The 25,005-nt window shown below is 39.0% G+C and overlaps 1 long non-coding RNA gene across 1 annotated transcript in view; it reads left to right on the forward strand.

Annotated features, from left to right (window-relative positions):
- Positions 1–207: 207 nt before the first annotated feature.
- Positions 208–25,005, forward strand: part of LOC311429632 — a 31,611-nt gene continuing 6,813 nt past the window's right edge. Inside the window, exon 1 of the long non-coding RNA XR_014688308.1 lies at positions 208–695. This is a non-coding gene — a long non-coding RNA (uncharacterized lncRNA). The remainder of the gene's footprint in view (positions 696–25,005) is intronic.

The following is a 25,005-nucleotide window of genomic DNA, read 5'->3' on the forward strand; positions in this document are numbered from 1 at the left end:
TGGACAGGATCTACTCTGCACAGTGTGCCATGGGAAAATACTGCCAGGCTCCCTTCAATGCTGCATGTATCCAACATCTGATAGAACTTAGATGTTGATATCCAAGATTTATTTGCTATCTATATTCCTCTTATTATTCTGTCTGAATAAAGCAGTTATCTTATTAAGCTACCATCTCTTTCTCTCTCTCTTAAGCTCAACCCCCACCTCAGTATAGAACAGAGGACTACTGAATAATACATTTATGTCTTTGAAAGCAAAAGATAGGCTCCTTCAGCATATGCTCAGAAATCTTAAGCAAGTTTTTCCATCATGATTCTATGGTCATACGTTTTGGGTAATAGACCAGTTGTCCAAAGTACAGTCTCCCAAAGAACAAGTATTTGTTTCATTGTGGACAAACCCACTGAGTCTGGCAGAGATGTAGGGATGGGTTGCTACAAATAGCCATGGAATTAATCATGTGGATCCAATTACAGTAACTCTATATGGCCCTTATGTGGTAATGCTGTGAAAGAACAGCTTCCAAGTATTGATACGTGCTGGAATAGAAGTTCAAAGGTAGAAGAAATGTAAGTTCACAAATCCTGATGAGATTCCCCAGAAGTCATTGACTAGGCAGTTGGTGCTAGAAGGAGCTTGTGGCTCAGTGTTGGCATCCAGGACAATGGTGGCTTTGGCTGGACTGTTCAGAGGTAAGGAGTTCACATAAAAATTGAATGGTGTTTGTCTTTTGCCTGGAGTTTGGTGCAGTTTGCCCATGAAGTAGGAGTATGAATGGAAGATGAGAAGTCATTACACACATAGAGTTAACCTCCTAGACTCCCTTCAGTGCCTATTCTGAATGGTGAGAGGCAAGGGCATGCACCAAGGTGAACACACTGGGTATGGCCATATTAGTGATGTAAACACTATTATGGAATCTTCTGGGGCCCTGGAGTCTGGATTGTTTTGATGCCTCCAGCATTGTTCTGGCCAAGGCCAATGAGCACTCTCTTAACCAGTAACTTAACCAGTAACACTCTCTTAACCAGCCACGGTAACTAAAGGCTGCAGTGAAACTCCTGTTCTTGATATTGTCTTCCTTGCAGCATAGTTTGTTAGCTTACCACAGAAAACGATGAGTATGTGTTGTATCAGAGGTTATTTGCAGGCTGTCTTTTTGAACTGTCATGGTTAGAACAGAAGTAGAATATCTTGACATTAGGAATGTTGGTGCTAGATAATTGAGAGTGTGTTAGGTGTCTTTCTTTGAGGTGATGTGAGTGTGAATATGTGAGAGACGTCTGTTAGACATTTATAAACCTTTGTACATTAGATACAGATGCTGAAAGAGGAAAAAAGTTGCAGATGGAAACTTAACCAATAAGAGCCACTTTAACCTCAAGCAGGTGAATCTTATTTATACTGCAAGGCCTTGCAGAACCATCTCTGATCTGGAGAAAAAAAAAATCAAAACAGATGAATTCATCAATTATTGTTTTGTTTGTTTGTTTGTTTGTTTGTTTTTCTATTAAATGAGAAATGATAGCATTCACTATGAACTCTGAGAGGTCTAATTCAAAGTCCAGTGGAAATCTACCCTTTTTCTCTTTTAGCTATTAAATTCCAGGTTCCTTCCTTAATCCTGGGGAAAAATCTACAATGTAAAATGTACTTGTTAGCAAAACATTTCTCCTCTCATTACTCCCCATTGTTATCAGCATGACTACATCTGCCATGTGCTTCTTATTAGAAGCCTTGCTTCAAATACTCCTAAATTCTGCCTGGAAAACATGAAAATAATTATGAATGAAATAAAATTTGAAGTAGAATACATTCTTGATATCATTTTCATGCTTACCATCTTGAGAGATTGGTGTACTGGAATCTCAATTTTACTGCTTCTCCTTCAAAATAATTTTAACTGCCCTTGAGGAAGAAAATAATTTAACTAAGAATTTTATCTTGAAAATGTGTTGCTTTATGTCACAGGATGTCATATGCATGAAGATGCCAAGCCATACTGCTGAGTCACTCCCACAGCTGCACCATGTGGGTTTTATTAGTTCCAATTCAGAAAAATGGGAAGAAAAAAAAAAAAAGAAGAAAAAAAAACATTTTACATAGGCAAAAATATTTTGGGAGTCAAGACACAGGATGGAATTCCTTGGCATGCCATGCTTTTTTGAGATAAGTAATTTGTGTCATTAAGGTTGAAGTCAAGCATAAGGTTGGACTGTCGTCACACAGCATTTATGTATGCTTTCTGCGCGTATGAACTGAGTGAGTGTAAGAGGAACCTTATAAGCTGAAATAATACCTGACTGTCAGCTGAACATCCCACGTTGAGGTGGCAGCATGTTACTATATGCATGAACCCTATGGATGCACATGCAGTAGTCAGAGAAACAAGCTGCAATCAGTTAGGCCAATCTCTACAGCACATGCAAAATGATGCTCTAAAACTTTGTAACTGGACAAAGTTTAAGAGCGATTCAGAGACATGTCAAAAAACACAACTTTGTTTTGAGATTGTCAACTGAATTTGATACTTTCTCAAAGGATAGAAATGCTAGACCTTAATGAATGAATTTTAAGAATGTGTATATTAAAGCTTGACATTTTTGTTATTTATTTACTTATTTATTTTTAATTAGATCTCCTGAAGTTTATTTTGAAATGCCAGAGGCAAACACATGGAACTGCAGTTTTCTGTCTGGGGATTTGTTTGACATCATTTTAAGCATCTAAAAGCCTGTACATAATAGGCTCCAAAAATGACGAAAGCTGTGGCAGTAAGATGTGGTATAAAAACACACTATTTGCTAAGTCTGTTGTCTATGTAGTGTGTATGGATGCTATACTGTGGTAGGTTGGCCTTGGCTAACAACCAGACTCCCACCTAGCAGTCCATTCACTCCCCCATCATTGAGACGAGGGCAGGAGAGCAGGGAAAACAAAAAGAACGGGAATGAGAAGGCTCCTGGCTCAAGATAAAGACAGGAAGCTTGCTTACCAGTCACTACTGTGGGTGAAACAGGCTTCATTTGGGGAAAAATAAACTTAATTTATTGCCAACTAAAATAGATTTGGGTAGTGAGGAACAAAGAAGCACTAAAGCATCACCATTTCTCCACCCTTTCCCAGGCTCAGCTTCACTCCTTCACTCCAGAATCCCTTGGCATAAATGGCATGGAGTGGAGGAGGATCATGGTCAATACATAACATTTTTACTCTGTTGCTCCTTTATTCTCACACTTTTCTGCTTCTGCATGGGTTCTTCATCAGCAACAGTGTTGTCAGGAAAATCTGCTCTGGCATGTGGTCCTTCACACTGACCTGTAGTCAACAGACTAATTGACTTTGTAAAAAGTTTTGAGCACCTCCTCCTCTCACCTTGGTGTTCCCTTGGTTGTTTCTAACTTCTTTTTGCCTGTTACTCTGTTCATCCATCATTTTCTGACCTTTCTGAAATATTTTTTTCACAAAGGTGCCACCACCTTGGCTGATGAGCTCAGTTGTGGCTGGATGTGTCTGTTGCAGAGTGTCTGGCAAGGGCAGCCCCTGACCTCTTTTCTGTACTGCTCATCTGCTACCATAAATCCATAACCTTGCCACTGACACCCAATGTATATACCCCAATGACTTCAGATAGGTTGCGCTACAGTGATCTATGATTTTGGTTTAGGTGTTTTTCATAACTAAGTAATTTTGTAATCAAGTGGCCAAACTCATACTTTGCAAGAATAAACTTGACTTCTCCCCTAATCTAGCCCAGTGAGAAGCACATTCTTGAAGCTATCTGTCATGTACTTCAGTTTCATTTCTAGTGAACTGGTTTGTCTCTACACCTTAGGCACTGCCAATTCACTCTTCTTTACCTCACTCAGTGCCTGATTTGTCAACATATTTTCAAGCTCTAAAGGACTCTGCACCAAACTGTGAGAGTCATTCTGGGTACTAGTGATAGCAGCTTTACATTAACCTGTAAAGAAATGTTACCAGGTTAGGATGATAAAGGCTGATGTAGCCTCAGTTCAGTCTGCTTCCTTTGTGGAACTTGCCTTGCCAGATTCAGTTCTCGTTCAACACCAATCGTATATACACTGCATCCTATGAAGCTGGTTCAACAGCACGGTTAGTAAGACCGTTAGTAAGGATATGTGCCTGCTTCACCTTGAGTCTTGTGAAACATACTTGTCCTGACTGTCTTGACTTACCTGTCTTGACTACCGCTGAGAAGGATACATGCATTAGACTATTGCTTCTTGTATCAGCATGAATAACAACAGATATTCCTCAGACATCTATCAAATTTCCTAAAGCTGCCATACGGTGCAGTTCCTGCCAAGTTCATTCTTCCTATGCACACTAATAACAACCCAGTTTTTATACTCTATTGGTCTTTTTAGTCCTCATAGTCTTCCAGAAAGTAGTTGTTGGTGTACCATTCCAATAGAATGTCATTATGACTCTTCACAGGGCATTATCCCTTCCCTTCAGGATTATTTAGTGACACATTTCCTTGCTCAAAACTATAGAAGCCAAGAGAACATATGGTCCATAGTTTATAATAAACCACTGGCAGTCTGCCTCTACGGATGTTTTAGCACACTACAGGGACTTGATAGCTTGCAACATTTCCTTCTCAGACAAATGATTTCCTGGTAGTTAGTGTTGGCTGTATTGACAGCTGCAAGTTTATGTTGGGCAAAGAAACATTTACATGTAATTAATAGCAGTGAAATGCCTGTATGAGAGAGCACTGAGAGGTATGAGGGCTCACTCTAAGCCCTGGACTGCTGGCCTTATTGAGACAGCAAATAAAAGGATTTCACCTTGCAAGTTAATTTACCCTTCCCATCAGGTCGTTCATAAATAACCCTTTTTCTTGAACACAGTGACAACATGCACACAAGTCCATCTTTGGGATGGAGGATTTCTAGTTTCTGAGCTCAGCTACAGAAATCTCTCACAGGTTTTTCTCCAGGGACATGGATAAAACAAAGTTTCTGCTCAAGTCACTGTTTCTTGCCTATAAGGCACAGCTTATTGCTCCATGTATGCAACTAATGAAGCTGGTTGCTGTTTTTCCTCTGTGTGGCTGCACAGAGTGGAGGGGCATCTGGAGTGTGCAACGTGTAAGAAGGGATCTACCTGAGGTATGATGGAAACCACATCGTATGCATCCACAGAAAACATCTGTATCACTCCACCCACAGATACTCCAGTCCTTTCAAATGTCCTTAAATCTGTATTTTCCCTTTGCCTTTCTTTCCAGTGTTCCTACCTCTTCCATGACTAAAATTATTGTTAAGACACTTCTCCCACCAAAAATATAAGCAGATGGAGAGGAACAAAATTAGCTGTCTAAAAAGAAGTGACTAGATCCACTTGAGATGCTGCGGTTTATCAGGATGTTATAGGATATCTCTATGCAACTATAGCATAGGTCCTACATAAGGTCTATGCTTGCCCAGGTGGGCAGCTGGAAGGTAGAATTGTCTACTGTGACTAAAATGTTCCCCAACACCTACTTAGGCAATAGTCACAGGAATGTGATATGTAGCTTCATTTGTCTACTTATCAATGTATCTCTCAGCATTACTTTGGCCTTGATCTTGCAAATTCTTTTTATGGAACAGGAACTTGTCATTTTGCTGTTCTTATACACCCAGTGGTATAATGTGGATAGTAAGTAGAGAAGAGCTACTTTTTATTTCGTCCTTTTTCTTTTGTTTTCCCTAAGTAAATGGTCTTCTTCAGCAATCTCAAACAAGACTGTGTTCTTACAGAGAGACAGATGCACACCGCAGCAAGGTCTCAGTTAAAGAAATGAGACAGCACAGAAAAAATAAACTCTGTTTATTGCACCTAGCGTGGGTGGTTCCCACACCCAACCCACCTATTCATTCCTGCTTCTGTCTTGGTTTTGAAAAATACTTCTTTTTCAAACATATTTTTAAAATCTGGATTATTTCATGCTTCTGAATGAAGGCACAGGTTTATGAGAAAGTAAATCCACAGGAAGGAGAGATTTGTAACCTCTGATAATAGGGAGGGAAAGGCAAAGGAGGACAGGTAAACATACCTTGATGGGTGAAAGCTGACAGCAGGAGCCAGTAACTAGTTCAGAGCACTACCTTCAGAGATCCAATCCTTCGGATTATGCAGGATGCCAGTGGTTCATTTGCTGACATGATTTAGCTTGGAACAGTTTGGAGTTTTCTTGCCCATTATCCAAAGGTGCAAAGCACAGTATGAATGAAACACAGACAGTATCTGCCACCTGACTTTTACCTAAAAAGATTTCTTTTTCTATTCCAGCTTGTATGGACTAGGCTCTCTAAGCTTTTCCTGGAGTTATTGTCCCCAAGGACAGGTTTCATTCCATTTTACAGCTGCTTCCTAAAAACAATGCATCTAGTCTCATTGAGTCATCTGTGGTCTGCTGAAAAGTGAAATGATAGATACCTACTTTAAATATATAACAAAGGTGTTTTAATAAAAATAGATACCCAGATTTCAGGCAGTTGAAATTGATTAAATTGACTTAAGTCATCAAGTCTTTTTGAACAACAAAAAAAAAACACAATTGAATTATTATTTTTGTCCTCTGCTTCCCATGGAAGCTTATTTCATCTCCCTCCTAACACTCTCATAAATGAGTGAACCCTTGATTCACTTTGTTTTCTGAGAATAAGATTGGTAAAGGTCTCTGGGGCCTAGTCTACAGTGACTTTTACTGCAAGTCAGCACCTGATTTCTTCAGGATTTAAGCTAGGTTCATGGAAAACCAAGTTTGCCCCTGTGGTGGCAGAGAGAAAAGGTGAGTGACCTTGGGCAATCCTGCAGGCAGTAACACAGTCAAAAAAACTTTTTTAAAAAAATTAACTACAACAACAAAACAAAACAAACAGTCAAAATGACTTAGAATTGCAAAATCTTATCTTTAAGACACTTTTATAGAGAGGATCACCTGGCTCTTCTCTGGCATGAAAACAGGCTCTGAACCTGGTGCTGGTGGCACTGGTGCAGGCAGCATTGCCAGGACCAATAAACATCTGTCCCTGAAACATCTTGGAGCAAATGGTCAGGGCTGCGAAGGGGCTGAGGCAGCTGATCTTGTGTAGGCACAACATATTGGTGGTTTATTAAAGGAGCCTCCAGCCTGCTCCACTGTATGTCCCAGATTAAAAATTATCAAGATGCTATGAAGTAGCTTCTTGAGGACAATGGTCTCTGCTATTCTGCATAACTGAATGCCATGAAGTTCTAGATAGCAGTATCCATCATTTAAATTGTGTCTCGTGGGTGGTAAGCTATAGATGCTAATGTAAGACTTTGGATGAAATGGGCTTTGAATTGTGTATTTACTAAACTTCTCTCTTCACTGTAGTTTTTCATCCTTCTGACTTCTGCCTCTAACAGGCCATTAAAGCTTCTGAGGACGTACGGTGTGAGAGATAAAGACTTTAAAAAATCAAGGTATTTATGAAATTGGTCCTTCATTGGTAGACTCTGCACTAAACCATTCATGTTTACTTTGAAATGACATTTTGAGGTTATGGCTTTGTATAATAATGGCACACATTACTTTCCAAGAAATAAAGTTTCTGTAATAGGGTCCTTACTCAATTGAAAGGATTTGAAAAGGAAACAAGGGAAAGAGATGAAAAATACAATGGCATTGCACCTCACATGGATGACTGACTGCACCAGGAATCCAAGGGAGCAGAAAATAAGATTGCATTGTTATGGTGTAAGGAGGCAATGAGACAAGAAAAATATAGGCAGAGAAACAGACATAGGTTTGAGACCAGTGGCACACTCTGATAACAACATGCAAAGGCATATAAACTTGACTGCAAACATTTTTTAAACACCTTTCAAACTTACCTTGCTCCTCAGTTATGTTGTTCACTTTACCATCCTCCTAGGCCTCATTTTAGAAGGCTGGAGTTGCTTCTCCCTGCTTCCCCTTCCCCTTGCGTGTTTCCTCATGGGTTTGTATAGTTCTGTTAATCCCTGCACCCCTTGCAGCCTGTTGTCTGAGGCCTCCCCTGATTTACAGTCTTGCCAGTTGTAAAACCCAGATAAATCTTCTTGGAAGTAGTGCCCATGGTTTCTTGATAGCCCATCAGTTAGTATGACTGGCAAGGTGTGTTTCTTGTTACTGTGTCTATATCTATTTTGCCATGCTTGTCTCTCTTTTTTTCTGGTTTCCCCCTTTTTCCTTAGCTTCCCGGTTGACAAGACCACTGATCCTATAACCTTGCTGCAATGAACATTCTCACACTCCCATGTCCCTTCTTCAATCACCAGATTTGGTTCTCATCATTGCCTCCCTTATCATTTTTTGTTCAGGTTTGTGTCCCAATAGGTTCTTGTTTACGACTTCCTGCTTTCCTTACAAACCTTTTTTTTTTTTTTCCCTTTAATTTGAATTCTTGACCAAGTACCCTTAAAGTAACATACCCTTAATAGAGTTGGTCTTCCCTGGGCATTAATGTGTACAGGGACTTGAAGAGTGACTTACTTAGCCCTCTCAAGAAATTAATGCACATCTACTGTTAGAGCAGGGGCCTATGCAACCCTCTCTATGAATTATTGTGTGTCTTTCCTTGGATTTGGGTCTGCTTTTGAAAAAAAAAAAAGGGGGACAAATGTATGAATTTTGGTTGTGCTTCCTTATAAGCACCAACATATCTTTCTTCCAAGCTTGGTACTCAAACATGGTGTGGAGAAAGGACTGCTGTTGAGATACTGATGCAACAGATGCCAGCTCTTCCCCTTGCTGGCTGGACATTACAAAGCTCCTAGTGGCTGTGCTAGCTTCTGGGTGCTGCTACTGATGGCACATGGTCTGAGCTGTCTTCATGTACATGGTATCTATCCCATATCACCCAGTTTGGTCTGAAAAAAAGCAAAACCTGTCCTATTCTATAAATGGATGCAAATGGTTTCAGTCCCTCCAGAACAGGCACCTGGGGGCTGAACTCATGTGGATGGATGAAAACTTTATCCTGTAAACAGCTGAGGGGGGAAAAAAAGTGGTAATTTATTACATAACTGTGAAACCAATTTAGTCAAAAGAAAAAGGGAAGATGCTGGATTTTTGTGTTACCATGCTAAGATAACATGGCCTAAAAAAAAAAAAGTAGGTTTTCAAGCTCTCAGGCCTCTGACAGAATCCAGCAGTTGAAAGCTGAAGACAGATATATCCTGACTAGAACTAAAATAGCAGTTCTTAACAGTGACAATAGTAGTTAATGCTTGAAGCAAATTGGCTAACAAAGTTTGGGGATCTGCATGTACCATAATGGTCTTATATGAACACAAAATATGTTGAATGAGTGAGAGAGTAACTGTGGGACTGGAATCATCTGAACTCCAAGCTTTTCTGGAAATCTACCTTAAATTTTAATAGAAAACTTTAGTAGTGCCTCAAGCATTTCTCCATCATTGCCCCACTAAATTAATTCTTCTCACACTGCTGTAAAGCAGGAAAATCAAATTTTATCTGATAACTTGCAAAGAAGATGCTGATAAACTAGTGGGTGAGGAAGCAAAGGAGGGAGTCCTGCCCAGGCAAGGATGACCTGGCATGCAGCAGTATAGAGGCTGGAGAACTGTAAAATAATCACCCATACACTGTTGCATTAGTAATGCAAGTGGCTAGTAAATAAGATGGCAAAAATAAGATCTAAACAATGACTGATTGTGCAGTGGAGGAAGGTATGTGACCCAGGCGAGCTCCTGTCTGCAGCCATTCCTGTGCAACATCACTGAAATCAATGCAGTTGTGCAGCTACAAATGAGGACAGCCTTTGGCGTGGTGTTCTGAGGGGACTTAAACTAGAGGTCAGTCACAGAAACAGAGCAGTTACATCACTCATATTAAATAACTTGGAAAATGATTGGTCCAGAATCAAATGAGCAGCTGACTTCATGCCTCTTTTGCATGTGTCCTTGCAATTGTGCACAATTGTGCAAAAGAATTAAGCGTGTAACTGTGTGTTTACATATTTCTCCCTTAGGTCAATTATAGTCTCTTGAGCGTATTTTGAGTAAGTTAAAAGTGAAAAGCATGTAAAAATGAAGGCTGGGGGCTGGAGGGAAGTGGGGTTGTTTAGTTTGGAGGAAAGAAGGCTCAGGGGAGACCTTATTATACTTGACAATTACACAGTTTACCTTTACTATTACCTTGCTACAGATAATAGTAAAGGACCTTAAAGGAGGTTGTAACAAGGTGAGGATTGGGCTCTTCTCCCAAGTTTCAAGTGATAGGATGAGGGGAAATAACCTTAAGTTGTGCCAGGGGAGGTTTAGGTTGGATATTAGGAAAAATTTCTTTACTGAAAGGGTTATGTGGCATTAGAATAGGCTGCACAGGGAAGCGGTTTAGTCACCATTCTTGGAGGTCTTCAAGAAACATGTAGATGTAGAATTTAGTAGCATGGTTTAGTGGTAGATTTGTCAGTATTAGGTTAAGGTTGGACTGGATGATCTCAGAGTTCTTTTCCAACCTGAATCATTCTATGATTCTAGTATCATGCATAACAGTTACTTGGGTAGTCAAATTCCATTACTCTGAACATCTCCCGCTCCTTCTTTTTCCCAGCTTTTGTAGCTGAACATGATATCATATAGTCTGCAATAGCCCTTTGGTCAGTTTGTCTGTATCTCCTCTCAATCTCTTGTGCACCTCTAGCATACAGAAGGGTAAAAGAAAGAGTGGGTAAAAGAAAGGACCTTGACACTGTGCGGACACTGTTCAGCAGTTGCTAAAACACTGATGTGTTATCAACACAGTTTTGGTCACAAATCCAAAGCACAATGCCATACTGGATGCTGTGGAGAGCATTAACTCCATCCCAAACAGACCCAAGACAAAGGTTCATTTTTTCTTCTAACACAAATGGTAGCACAGTAAATCCTATAAAGACACTGCTGATAGATGCCTTTCATGAATCCACCAAAGCCTGCTTACAGCTCTGCTTCCACCGATCCCATCACAGCCTGCCATTTTATCCACAGCATGTGCAAAGGCAGGAAGGCAAAGAAGGTATCCTTACTGATGAGTGGCTGAACAAGGACATGCCTCTCAGTTCCCTTATTTTGCTTTGAAGATATTTTGGTTACGTTACCACTCTGTTTATCCAAACTCAGTTATTCAAAATTCTTAATTAAATAAGGATTAATTTTGCCCCTCAGGACTTCACAGTATTATTTCCTGGATCCAGAAGACCAGAAGTCAATATTCCCTGGACAGCTTCCCAGCTCATTGCTTATGTAGAGCCACACTCAGCTTGCTGAAAGCCAGCTACACTCCAGGTTCCCACATGTCCCCAGTTCATATAATGTACAGCAAAGCTGGCTTTAAAACTCTTGTTTCTTGATAAGCATTTAAACTGTTTAACTTCCAGGTTCTTCCTTATCTTGGTTACATGAAGGTATGGATATATCCCAAACTGCTCTTCCAAATTTTGTATGTTTTCATGCCTTTGAGTTGTAAAAGACTGTATTTATCTGAATACTTTTTTTTTTTTTTTTTTCCTTCCTGTAAACCTCAGCTGAAAAGAAAACAGATGCAGTTTGTACAGTTAAGGCATTTCACTTCTTGCCTTTATAAAGCACAGATAGCTTCTGATACTGAATTGCTGTGACTGAGGAGGCCCATGCATTGCATTTATTTCAATTTACAGTGCATGAGATGATTCAGCAGAAAATATATTGGGAAAACGCATTTGCAGTGAAATCCATTCAATTATAGAACTTTTGTTCCATGAGATCTCATCAGTGATGTGCTGCCTGCAGATAGCCACAATTGGTTGCAAATTTTATACCTATGTCTTCCTAGAACATCTAGTCACCTAAATGCTGTGTTTTATGAAGTCATAAATCTTAGTTTGAGTTCTACCAATATCTGTTTTCCTCACAATGTGATGTAGACAGGCATAATTACTAGCACTTTCCTTGGGCCTAAAGTCCCTCTTGTGTAGAAAATGTATGGCAAAGATGAACACCTGAAAAACTTTATCTATATTTAAAAATAACAAAATATGAAAATAGTAATCATCTGAGTTTAAGAGGATTGTCCTGATAAAAAGCCTGAAGTGCACAAGTATGAACACAAATTACGAGGCAGTTTTAGCCTACTTGTCACTCATATACTGTACATTATTTTCTGTGTGGGCAACTGATATTTTTTACCTAAAAAACTTAGAGTAAAGCAAATATTACACATAAATGATGTCTGAAAATACCTGCCCAATGGGTTTGCTTTTCATTGTTTTCTTGTCTTACTTTCTTTGCATGAAGAACTTCATATATGTCAGGTAAAATCCACTAGTGTTTTCTCATGGAAGATGATAGTTGAAGTCTTCCAGAATTTTGCTGAATAAGTTCACACCAAGAAATTCCACCTTCAGACATTTTGGAAACAAAGATTTAAAGCCTATGGAGAAAATCTCAGCCTGCCAAATAACCTTTAAGTTGTTGCACATATGCTACATAGGAAATACTACTTTAGATGTTTTACAGGTATTTTTCATTCTTCAAATATTCAAGTTATTTTTCTAACCTTTCACACATGCTACTAGATACCTTGGCTATCATTAACCCTAAAAGTTAAGTGTAAAATAATTCATAAAAGCTCCTCCAAACTGACCCCTCTATAAGGAATGATAGTCTGATACCTTCAAATATGTCCCCTTAGGAAAGTCAGAGTCTGTGCTTCCCTATAATGCAATGCAATCTCTGTCCATATGGGATGATGAGATTTCAGTTATTGAAATTTGTATACTGGAAACATGTTCCTGGCTCAGAAACGAATCTTGATCATCCTGCAGTGAAGTTAATCTAAGAAATAATTTAGTGTATGCAAAACTCCTGTATCTATGAGGACAAACAGAATACATCTTTCTGATGGAAGATTTTAAAAATATGTGGGTTTGATAATGCTTAGGGGACTGGAATATCCAGACGGTAATGGATTATCAAGCAAATACAACTAGAATCAAAGGGAATACGCTACTATTCCACTTTATGTGCAATGTAGCTTTCCAGTTTGACGCATTACTGCTCATTCTTCTTGGAAAATTCCTGCTACGCAACACCTTAGAGAGTTATTCTGCTTCTGTCCTCTGGTTCTAGGAAAAGTTCCTTGCTGAAGTCTACCGAAAAAAAGAAAATAATACAAATGGACACTGCAAAAACGCTAAGGAAAAAAAATCAAGTGAGAGTGAATCTACTGTCTATGAAAGACATTATTAGCAGCATTGCATCCAAGTGTGCAAACATTTAAGGTCACATAAGAACACACTGATGTTTCAGTGTAATTAGCATTTAATGTCTTAGACAACTTTGCACATAAGCAAAGAAAAAGGATGCAGATACATTTATGCAGAGCAAACTCATAAGCCTGGCCAATAATTACTGTTAAAACCAAAAGGCATCCCTGCTACTAAATGGATAGATATTAGGGAGGCTTTCTAGTTGCATGTTGCTTTCAAAGGACAGGAAGGAATCCGAAAGCTAGATGTTGCAAATGTCAGCAGTGGGCAAGATGTGTCACTGTTCAAAGAGTGATTGTTCAGTCAGGTTCTGAATCACTGCTTTCATCAGGAGGAGGTGAAGAGAGGATAAGTTTTATTACATTTCAAAAAGCTATCTTATTAAGTAAGGCCTCTATTTTATTTTATTTTTTTTTTAAGAGACGTTTCTTTCAGTGAAAATTACTTTATTGCCTCTAATTCACAACAAGGTGTGTTCCTTAAGTAAAATAATAATATTAACACTAAAGCTTTACCTTTCTTCTTGTGATGCCTGCTCAAAACTTGCTTCTGGCTCAAAAAAAAAATGATCAGCTTCCCATGGCCAGGTGAACATTAAGTTGAATTTAAGCAGCAGCAGCTGATGGCTTCTGTTATAACACAATAGCTTTTCAGTAACAGTGGAGTACAGCTCCATGGCCTGTAATGTTTTGCTATTTTTTTTTTTCTTTTTTGCAAAAATTACTCAAAATTGACGTAGTTTCTTTTCCTGGAGACCACCTAGATGGTTGCCATAATAATTCTTTGCTTGAAGTGACACTGAGAAATGTAGAAAAGATAACATTTTTCTTAATTCAAGCTGGTAACCTCACCTAATGGGATTTGTAGCTATGGTGAAGGAAGTGCTGGCAGGATGAGAGGGCTGTATGAGAGTAAGGGCAGGCAGAGAGCATAAAGTACACTGTGACATTGTGGTTTGTAAAGAAAATAATCTTTAAACAGGGAATCTCATAGGCATAGAGCTTTCTGTGCCATTCTGATGAGAGGGAAGATTTTGCAGTAAAATATGAATGAAAAAAGAAATTTAAACTGCCACCACACTGCCTGCTGAACAACTATGAGCAGACCTAATGTGTCCACTATGTGTGTCCCCAGCTAAGCCCATCCTGCCCTCCTTTCCTCTGGCAAATCTTTCTTCTGGGGGGCAGCAGTCAGCGGCAGTGGTCAGAGCAGTTTCTTCCTTATGACAAAAGTCCCAAAGACACATCCCAAACACACACCTGGAGATGACTGACCCTTTGCTTGCCTAAATGAAGGGGGATTGGTTGGGCTCAGGGCAGTTGAAGCACAGCCAGTAGCTCAACAGTTACAAAAAATGCCTTTAGCAAGGCTTGACCCACCACCATGGCTGTCTCCCAAGAACTGTACCCCTTTGCACCCTACCTCGGGGGATGGTTTTCCCTCCTTGCTATTCAGATGCGGACTCCAAAGTTCCTTTTCCAACCAGTCTACCACAGAATTATAGAATTGTTTATGTTCGAAAAGACCCCTAATGCCATCAAGTCCAACCGTGTCTGCGTGCTTTTGTGTAGATGCAGATCTCTCGTGGCTCTTTGCCATTTGCCCTGCAACCAGGTCTTCAAAGCTTATCTCTGGGGCTGGCTGGTATTCCTTCAGTGTGTGCTCCTGGGCAGGATGAACTTGTTCTAACAGAGTGGCATAAATGAACCCAACATACCTGACTGATGGGATTGATAGTTAGCATAGAACATGACTTCACTGCTTCAATTTTAACATTTTCCAAACTAGAAATAGCCATGGCAATGAGACTTCAAAATATCTAAGTAGAGCATTGCAAAGTCTTGAGAATTTACCAAAATTTTTGTACTTAAAAATAATATAGTCTAAATTTTATTTACCTGATTTCCTGCTTTTGAAAATAATTGGGTTATGAGTTGAAAGATTTTCGTTTACTTTCTTGTTTTCACATAATGACTTCAAAGCATTCTGATAAGGGAACTAAGATGCTGTTGGCATTTACCTGACCCCAAGACCTAGGTATTTTAGTAAAATAGCAAAACTCATGAGTATAGTGAGAAGAGTTTCAGCACAGTAAACTTGTGTGCCAGTATTCAAGTGATTTTAATGACACATGGGGTGTTCATAGGTCAGAGAGTAGCTAAACTATGGACAGAGGCTCATGTTTTGTGTCATTTTAAGCTGATCTGTTCGGATTTGGGTTTGTACCACTATACCAATTGTAACAAGCAACTTTGGCTGAGCTGACAGACAGTAACTTGTTAGGGTGAATTTAATGTTTTGTTTATAATGGTTCCTACCAACATGAATGTGGCAGCAAGAGACATTTTCAGTCCTTAGTCCAGTTTGCTGTTATTGCAGACATTCACTGCACAGAAACTCATTTGTAGACAGAATGTTCTTCGAGATTTATACCAGCTGTGTGTTCATCTATGAAACCCCAAGGACTGGAGAGATTCAAATGAGATTCTGAGCTGTGGAAGCGGATAATTTCAAAACGGGTCCAAATTGCAAGAGAGTAGAGAAAATGCTACATAATCTGGGAGAATACCACTCAGAAATGCCAGGATTGACCAAGGCTGATTGACCAAGAGGGATAGTTAAGCCCACAGCATTAACGCCTGGTTTTACCACTCAGTGGGATATATGAAACATCCCAGACCCACAGGAAAGATTAGCAATCAAAGGGTCTATAAATACGTTAGTGAAACAACAGTAAAAAGCAAACACTTTTTGTCAATTACATCATTTTATAGGGACTAGGTTTTCTTTCCCTTTTCTACAGTGGAAAGTTTTCTCATTATTTTTCTTTATAAAACTTTATGGTATGCTATGAGCTCCTTTCCCTTCACAGATTTCAGAGGAATTTTAAATAAAAAAAAAAAAAAAAGATCTGTTTAACTCCATTTATTGCATCCCATGGATACTATCCCATGCTTGAAATTTTGCTCTGTGGTGCTAGTTTTAAAGTTTATATTTAGTTGAAATATACTAGTTTCTAGTAATGCAATGTAACAAATTGCTTAAGTACCAAGGACTCCAAATAAGCTAGCTACAACTGAACCAGGACATCACATGGCCTCTCCTGTTGTTCCATGGTCTGCTCCTGAAGCCAACAGTGTGACAGGCCTATAGGTGTATTATAGGGTACATAGAAAATGGTGACAAAGTGGGTAGAGATACAGGATATCTCCCAATATCAGCAGTAATGGCTAAATCCAGGACTTCATCTAGGCTTCAAATGACACAGTCAGAAATTGTTCTTCCCTGGGCAGGATGGGAGCCCTGTCCCTGGGAAGTCTGCATATGGAGGGCAGAGACCACGGGTGTTTGGGGAGGGGGGGGAAGATTTGGAAGAGAAGTGTAGGATGCTGTGGTTGAAAAATGAGGCAAGAAAAGCAGATATGGATGGGGTTGAGGTGGGGATGAGGGAAAGTGGCCAGTACATGGTGCGGGTTCTCAGGTACATTTGCTTTTTAAGGGAGGCATGAGGAAACAAAAGATGTCAGTAAGGCTCCGCATGCCTGTCCCACCTCTTCTCTGAAGAAAATGGATGTCAAAGGATCTTTCTTAGGGAGCAGCTGAGGACAGCTTCCTCTCACTGCTGATGTCAAAGAACTGCTTCTGCTTTGGGTGACAACATAATTTTGATAGACAATTTTGTTTGTCCTCCTGCAGAACTTTAACTTTTATGATTTTACCCTGTCATGTTTGATAGCAGCTATTATTGCATCCTTCCTTTCTTCCTTCCTTCCTGCAGAACAGTTTTAGAAAATTGTGCAACATTGACTCACAAACACAAAGTGATGGAGAAGCTTCCAACTGTGGTTTCTGGGTCTTGTGGACTCAGACGTGCTTTTGGTGTAACTGCATTATTATTCTCTCTTTTTCTGTAACAATTATACCTGAACTAATAATGATTTTACCAATAATGTTTCAAGCATACTAAAAATAAATTCTTGGATATATATATATGTATTTACATAAGCTGTGCATCTTTGATCATAAACAGAATTTTAAGCATTAACAGTTACAAGAGTAAAAAAACCTATCTTTATCTTCATTCTTGGCAACAAATGCATAATACTGGTTGTGGACAGTCTTTTTTTCAAACCCTCTATTTAGTCCATTCTATTTCTTGTACAGTTATTCTGGTCAGAAGATCCTTATTAATTCGCTTAAGTCTAAAGTACTACAGTTACAGCAGAGATTAGGCTAAAGAAACAGAGCATTTCATCATGAATGAAGGCAAGTGAGAGTTAAATGCCTATTCATGTAAATAAACGTTCCTGGACAACAATATGTAGTGTCTGCTTAGGGCAATCAAGTTCCCAACATCTCTGAAGTGACTGTTTTAATGCCATAATAAAAATACCTAGAATTAATTGTCACTCTGTAATTGCAAAGTGCAGGGCTGTAATTGCAAAGTGCAGGGCTGTATTCATAATGCACCTACTGAAATCACTGTCAGCATTACCGGTATTTATTTTCTTCATCGCTGAGGAGGTTTGGTTTCCAAGAAGTGGCTGAATAGTGGAAGGCACAAAGATATCTAGTAAGGGTAATGTAAATTCTAGATTTAATTAATTATATCTGGTTCTGGGGTGCATTTGTTTCCATGTAATTTATAAGGGGCATGGACATTCCTCTTTCCAATAATTATTTCTGCAAAGTTCATACATGCTGCAGATTCTCCACAGTTTTGCAATTCCCTCAAGATGGAGAATATATTAAATGTAGCTGTAAATCCAGCTTTTCCTTATCAGTGAAACTCCAAGATTCTTCTTCCTCTTATCTGCTGCAGTCACATGGAAGTGAGACTTCAGATAAAATCTAGGTGAAGAATTATCTCATACTTTGCTGGACAGCCACTAACTTAATGCATATTTAGAATCTAAGGAAAATTGCAAGGACATTTGTTGTTATTGCTGCTGTTGATTTTTAAAAATGCAAATAATCAGACCACATAGGTAGTTTTGATTATATGTATTAGAAAAAAATAAAATAAAATAAAAATAAACACACACTAATTCCTAGCAAATTTGGAAACAACTTTCTGATTGTAGCAGACCATAAATTACCAGGGTAAGATTGATGAACATGCAATGATCTGGGATCTTCAGAAAGAGGCAAGTTTTAAGAGTGTGGATTTCAGAGCACTTAGAACAGGAAAACGTACAAATTGAATGGAAGAAGATTGAAACAAATGTGTACTTCGGCATCACGACAGACCCTCCTGGATATGTGAGAAAGAAACTGCTAGCGAGTGTGGAAACTTACAGAGTACTGTGATGCTTATTAAAAACTTGCCAGCCCACACAAGTCTACTTGTCTCATACACTCATCTGATGTTTCCAGTACCTCTCAGACTGCCTACTGTCATGTTCTCCCGGGCCTCACAGCTTGGCTGGGAATTTTTAATGTTTGATTACCAGATGTATTAAAAAACAGAACAGTACTTTTATTACCTGATGACTGTCATCAACTTGAGATTTAAAATTATTCTGAAGTCTGTATTAAGACGTCAGTTATTCAAATTACAAAGACTGTTCATGTATGCCAATATAGAGAGACAGTCTCTATATAAAATAGTTTCCTTAAAGAGTGTTAATTCTCTGCTTGCAATTAGGATTCTTAAATTAGACAAGAGAAATTGTAAGTTTTAACCTAGAGCAATTTTTTTTTTCCCCAAGAAGGGGCGCTCAGTTAGGGGAAGTCAGGTTCATACTAGAGGAGCTTCCTGAACAAGAGACCTCATCTATCACTGATTTGTCTTCAGACCCTAATACTAGTTATGAAAACAAAACAAAATAAAACAAACAAAAAAACTCACGGTTTTGGGGTTTTGGCCAATGAACTATGTTACTTTCATATTTTTCACAGATAGATGGATTTATAGTACCAGGTGCTCTGTTGTCTGAGGTCCTGGTTTTGGTGACAGCTCTCAGCACGAGGATTTCTGAGCCTGCCTCCTGCTCCTCACTGGTGTTATCACAGCAACTCACAGTAGTGTTAGGAGCCATGAGTTAACCACTTAGGGGGCCTAGGAGGTAGCTAGAAATCCTCCATTCCCCATTGGAAGTAGTAAATTGCTGTAGAAAACTAATTACTCATTGAAGCTGAGTAACATAGTAAACCCTTCAATAGGGAGATATGGTTAAGGCAGTGCAGGCCTCCCATTCAGTTAAGAGTGAAACCCATCAGTGTGGTCAGACAAAGTGAATAGGTCAAGGAGTGGATGGGAAATGGTGGTTGGAGGTGTGTATTAGGGGAATGAGAGGAATAGGGCAGGGAGTGTGGATGGAGAGCAGGCAATTTTTATTTGTGTGATGAGATTCTTCATGCTCCCCGCCAACTGCTGAATCTTTGCTGAGCCTGTGGGCTGCACTGCTTCATCTTCTCCCTCTTGCATTCTCACCAGGATTCAATGTTTTTGATACTGCCCCCATCTCCTTTTTTTTTTTTTTTTTTTTTTCCCCTACAGTTGTAACCCCTCGTTTCCTCATGGGAACTGCAAGACAGAACTCCAAAGAATGAGGAGTACCACCAGCAGCAGGCATATCTCCTGCTGACTCACACCTATTGCCAACACTCTTATGTCCCTTCCCATCCTCCTCCCTGTGCTGGGTGGTCATGTTGTATCTTAGTAGAATTATACCCCCTAATCTTCACAGATGGTGGTGTACAGATGGGGTGGCACAGCAAGCACCATGACTGATAAATTCTCCAGCACACAGCTGTTCACTTTGTTTGCAGTGCACCATGCTAGCCTTCCACTAAGCCACTGGGAGACTCCTTGAAAGCAATTCTCTTTACCTCTCATTCAAACTTATAAATTGCTGTGGTTTTCCTGGACTCAATTTTGACTTCATTTTCTTCAGGTGCAGTTTTGCTGATGTTACCACACTACTTTTAAAACAAGTGAATTCATTTTTGAGCTGCAGCAACTGAAGCATGTGATAAATATACATCGGTAACACAAACTCTACCTCTTCTGTTTTGCTTTATCTTTCTTTCTACTTACCAGCCTGTCTATCTGGGTTACTAAGATAGTAAGAGAGAGATTAGCATCCAGAGGACAGTTAATCCTATTCTGAAAGAGATGGCTGAGGAGAGATGAATCAGCAGTGAGGGACCACATAGGTCCCTCTCTTTCCCTATGGATAATAGATGACTAGCCTGAACACTTGAGACCAAAATGGGTAAAATTAGATAGACAAACACTATTTCAAGGGCCTAGGCATCTGGCATCCTTAGCATTCAGTAGTTAATATTTGTATAATGTTGTATCTGCCAAATTTTGTGTTTTCTGTAATCCAATATAAAGAGAGAGGACTCCTGATAATCAGTTTTCTCTTGTTGGTAGAGGAACAGAACCATACATAGAGGAGCTCCTTGTAAACAATTCATCTAGTTATTTAGAACAGAGTCATATTCGTAAAGAAGATTTTATTTTAAAATCATCATTTTATTGTTGACTCCCTAACTCTAAGCATTAGCATTCCTTATAGCTACAGTACTTTATAAAGTTGAGAGTTACCCTGCACTGCAGAGCAATACCGTCAGCTGTGGGTGTTTCACATGCATACACACAGTGACTTCTCCAGCCAATAATCAATGCAGCCTTCCAGCCACTGGGGGAATAATATCTGACTAGCTTTACATTCAATAACAACAACCCAGGTTTGCTGATATTTACAGAGTTTAATTGGGAAGGAAAAAAAATATTACTTTATCTTCTATGTATTATCCTAAATAATACATAGTTCCAGCTGGTTTAGTCCATTTATTTATTTGTTTATTTATTTAGTGTTCTGGAAGAGAAGATAAGCAAGAGGAATGGAACTTGCATTTTGACCTTAGGGCTTTATAAAATATTATATAAAAGATAGATATGGGCTTGTCAGATTCAATTAAGAAGCACTGTCAAAGTTAGAAATCTCAGTTGAGCTGGTAGCCCACCTACACGCTAGTGAGTCATTTTTGTCCCATCACCTACGAAAGCATGCATTATAAGGAATGTGGAGAGTGCATCATACATATCTAGCCAATGGGCACAACTTCACTTCTGGACAAAATAAATTTACTCATTTCACTTTCTTAGTTTCTTCTCTCAAGACTCAAATACCAAGTGCCCAGCATGCCAACATTGCCATTTCAGAAACAGAAAGAAGTTGCTTTTGCTCTTCTCAGCCAGCCTAGTTATGCATAAATGCATCAGCCAAAGAAAATCAAAAGCATGTGCAGGGTTTCTGCTTCTGACTGAATTAGCTTAAAACCACTAGCAATGCAAATGGGCTATTATTTAATATTTACAGTCAAAAAAATAAAATTGTATTTAATGAGCAAGCAGTGTAGAGCAGAACCTCAGGGATCTGGTGCTTTGCAAACACAGTATGTGCTTGCCAGAGTGTTTATCAATAAAAAAACACTAATGTCTTAGTCAACAAGAAAAGCTTGATTCAGATGCCCCACAGAGACATCTGATGTCATTTCAGGATGTCACCCTGTGACCCACCCAGTGCAGCCACGCAAGGCTGGCACAGAACCTGAAAGATGCCTGCATCCATTAGTTAGGTAGATCTTACAGCATCTCAAATGCTACTATAGTTGTTGTTGAGCTAAATTGATTCTTAACAAGAGAAGCTTCCTCCTACAAACAAATACATCACATTGCAGTGATTTATTTTCAGACAGCTAAAAGCAGAACTGAATCCCCAAATGATGTGCCCTGGTTCCCTCTCTTAGACTTGGGGATAGTTAGGAAAAAGGATGGTGAAGCATTAGCCCATGTGCTGCAGGAGGTCCTTCTTATCTCTCAGTGTCTCTCACATGTTGGGCAGCTGTGACTTCCAAGCACCTAGTTTTGGCTTGGTTCATTTGTCTCATCAGAAGCAGTGGCATGAGTAATGACGCAGTAGTCAAAAGTGCAAAGTATATCAGGGTTTTAAAACGATTCTTTCTTATTATCAGTGTTCCTCAGGGAAAGAAGAACTGCTTTATGGTTGTGACATGAACTACAGATGGATAGACATCACTCAAGTTAAGTACTCAGGTAAAGCACACAGGGAAAACAGGTTGTGGTTGCTGCAGGAAACTCCAATGAGGTAGATGAAATGAGGTAGATGGTCTTTTGATTAAAGTGTTAAAATTGATTCAATTCTTCAATAGCTGGGTTTAATTCTTGGCTGTGATTCTTTTTCCTTATGATCACAGGAAGGTTATGTGGGAATTAATCTGGAGACTAAGGCACCTAATTGCAGAGTGTTGATAGAAGAACATGGCTCCTTGTTCTTCTGCTCCTAGACAGGAGTCTTGTCCAATTACATCTTCTGGGGGAACTGACACATTTATGCAGGGTTATCATATCAGACCCATGTGCTTCTGCTGAAGTAGCTGGAAGTCAAAGGGGACCTCAGATGACCCTAGACACCTGTGTTGAAATAACTGAACAGGCTTAAGTGTCTAAGCTCCAATTATAATCAAGAAATTAAGCAATGGTTATAATTAGTGAATGAACAGTTCTGTAAATGGAGGCTACAGTGCAATTTAGTGATACCTGCTGTAAGGTGAGCTTCACTGCTCTCCGGGTTTCAATTCCTGCAGGAGTTCAGACACTTAGCTTACCTCTACACCTATGTTTAGATCTCTGCCCCTGGCTCTGCATCCTATTTCATTTCTGTGTGATGCATTTCCCCAAGTACAGATGAAGATAGTAATTGTTGCCTGTTATCAGTGGCACTGTGGGAAATGTTCATTAATACATGAGAAGTAGTGGTGTCATGGCATCATGAGTGCCCTGAGCAGCTGAAGAGCAAAATTAATTTAGGCATCTTGTATTCAGTAAGTTCAGCAGTGCTCATAGGTTTTATAGGATGAGATAATCTACAAATGTCTGTAACATACAGAAGTCACTGGAATCCCTTTCTTGGGAATAGATGGGATTGGGGATGGATCAGACAGTCTGTCTGACTGTCCAATTCCTCTTTCCAATTTCCTGCAGTTTCCAGGACTTGGCCAGGTGCCTTGTGGAACTGAGTGCAGTCACACCACCCTAACTTGTGACACCACCCCAAGCTGTGATCAGTTGGATAATGTTTTCCATGCAATAGCATGCAGTTTGGAAGATTTCTTCTCGATTATTCAAGAAGTGAAGTTTATATATATATATATATATATATATATATATACTTGTGATATGATATATATATCATTCAGGACACACGGTTAATAAAAAAAATCAATATGATTCCTTGCTGAAAGATCTTCTACTTTTATCACCACGTCAGGGTTAAGGTTCTTACTCTACAGGAGGAAATAGAACATGAAAATTTTATATAATGAGGAGATTAAACACTTTCCCTCCTAATTGCATTTCCATCATCTTCTGCTGAAAGACTCTTGTTATTTCCTTATATTATTAAAATAACATGACAATTTTATTACACTGGTTCTCAGGCAATCTACTTCAGATTTTCATAGCTCTTTTTTTTTTTTTTTTTTTTTTTTTTTTTTGGGATGTAAAGAAAAGAAAGAAAGAGAGAGAGAAATCACCACGTAAAGAACCATACAGTCTGATAATTCTGTTTTATTTGTGTGTTTTTTCTTTCATTGAATGGGAACAAAACTTTTCACATTGCAAGGGTGAGCATGTAACAAAGCCATATGTACACAAAGATGAGTCTATGTCAGACTGCAGTCATATGGTTTCATACAGACTGCATGCTGTTTTCAGATTTAAGCTTGCTGGCTTGCAGTAAGAATGTTGCAGTTAGCAGAGATTTTAACTGAAATAAGGTCCACCTAAGAAAGATGAAGAGAGCATCCAATGGAGAATGAAATAGGACAAAAATAAGGAGATCTTGAATTTATCACTTTATAATCATACACAGAGTCAGGAAAAACAAGTTAATGTCACCTAGTTAACAGAACCAGTCATGTTCTAACACTTGGCAAAGTGTGTAAATTATGTGCTACATATAAATTACATTACATCACATTTTGACTGTAAACATACTTTTAGACAAATGTTCATTGTACCACTTTTATTCTTTCATTGGCATATCTTTCCTATATTAGCATAGGGTCATAAAGATTGTTTTGTAGTCTAGCTATTCATTGGCATGTTCCTTTTTGAAAGTGCTGTAATACCAACGGAATATAGCAAATCAAGCTAAAACAGAAAGTAGCATGAAATCGTGTGCCAGCTTTGACAATATGTCTTTTGCAGAATTTGGTGGGTTTTCATCTATTCTGACACTGTCTCTTTGGAGTATGCAATTGTTAACGAAGTCTGGGAGATTATTTGTATTGTTGCGTCAGCTGATCATATCCTGTGGCTCCATTCCTGCTAAGAAATGAAACCCACAGACAGTTCTATCCTACACACTCTGACCTCTTAAAGGCCACAGATGAGTCATAAGCTTATGGTGCCTTGCTTCTGAACTGCCTGTTGTAGCAATTGCATGGCAGATTTTGGAGGTTTTCCATCAGAATCAATATGTACTGGCACTCTTTTCTCTGAAACCTTTATATCTGACAAGATAATTACTGTTGTTAGTTACTCTTCTGGAACATGTAATATTTTTACTGGTAATATACACTACTTTAAGAGAACTATTTTGATTGTAGAAAGGCAAAACAAGACTAAGCTCTTCTGCTCTTCTTTGATCCTGTAACTAATACCCACAGATTTTAAACTACATTT

This window comes from Aythya ferina, assembly GCF_964211825.1.
Source record: "Aythya ferina genome assembly, chromosome: 1".
Classification (NCBI taxonomy): Eukaryota; Metazoa; Chordata; class Aves; order Anseriformes; family Anatidae; genus Aythya; species Aythya ferina.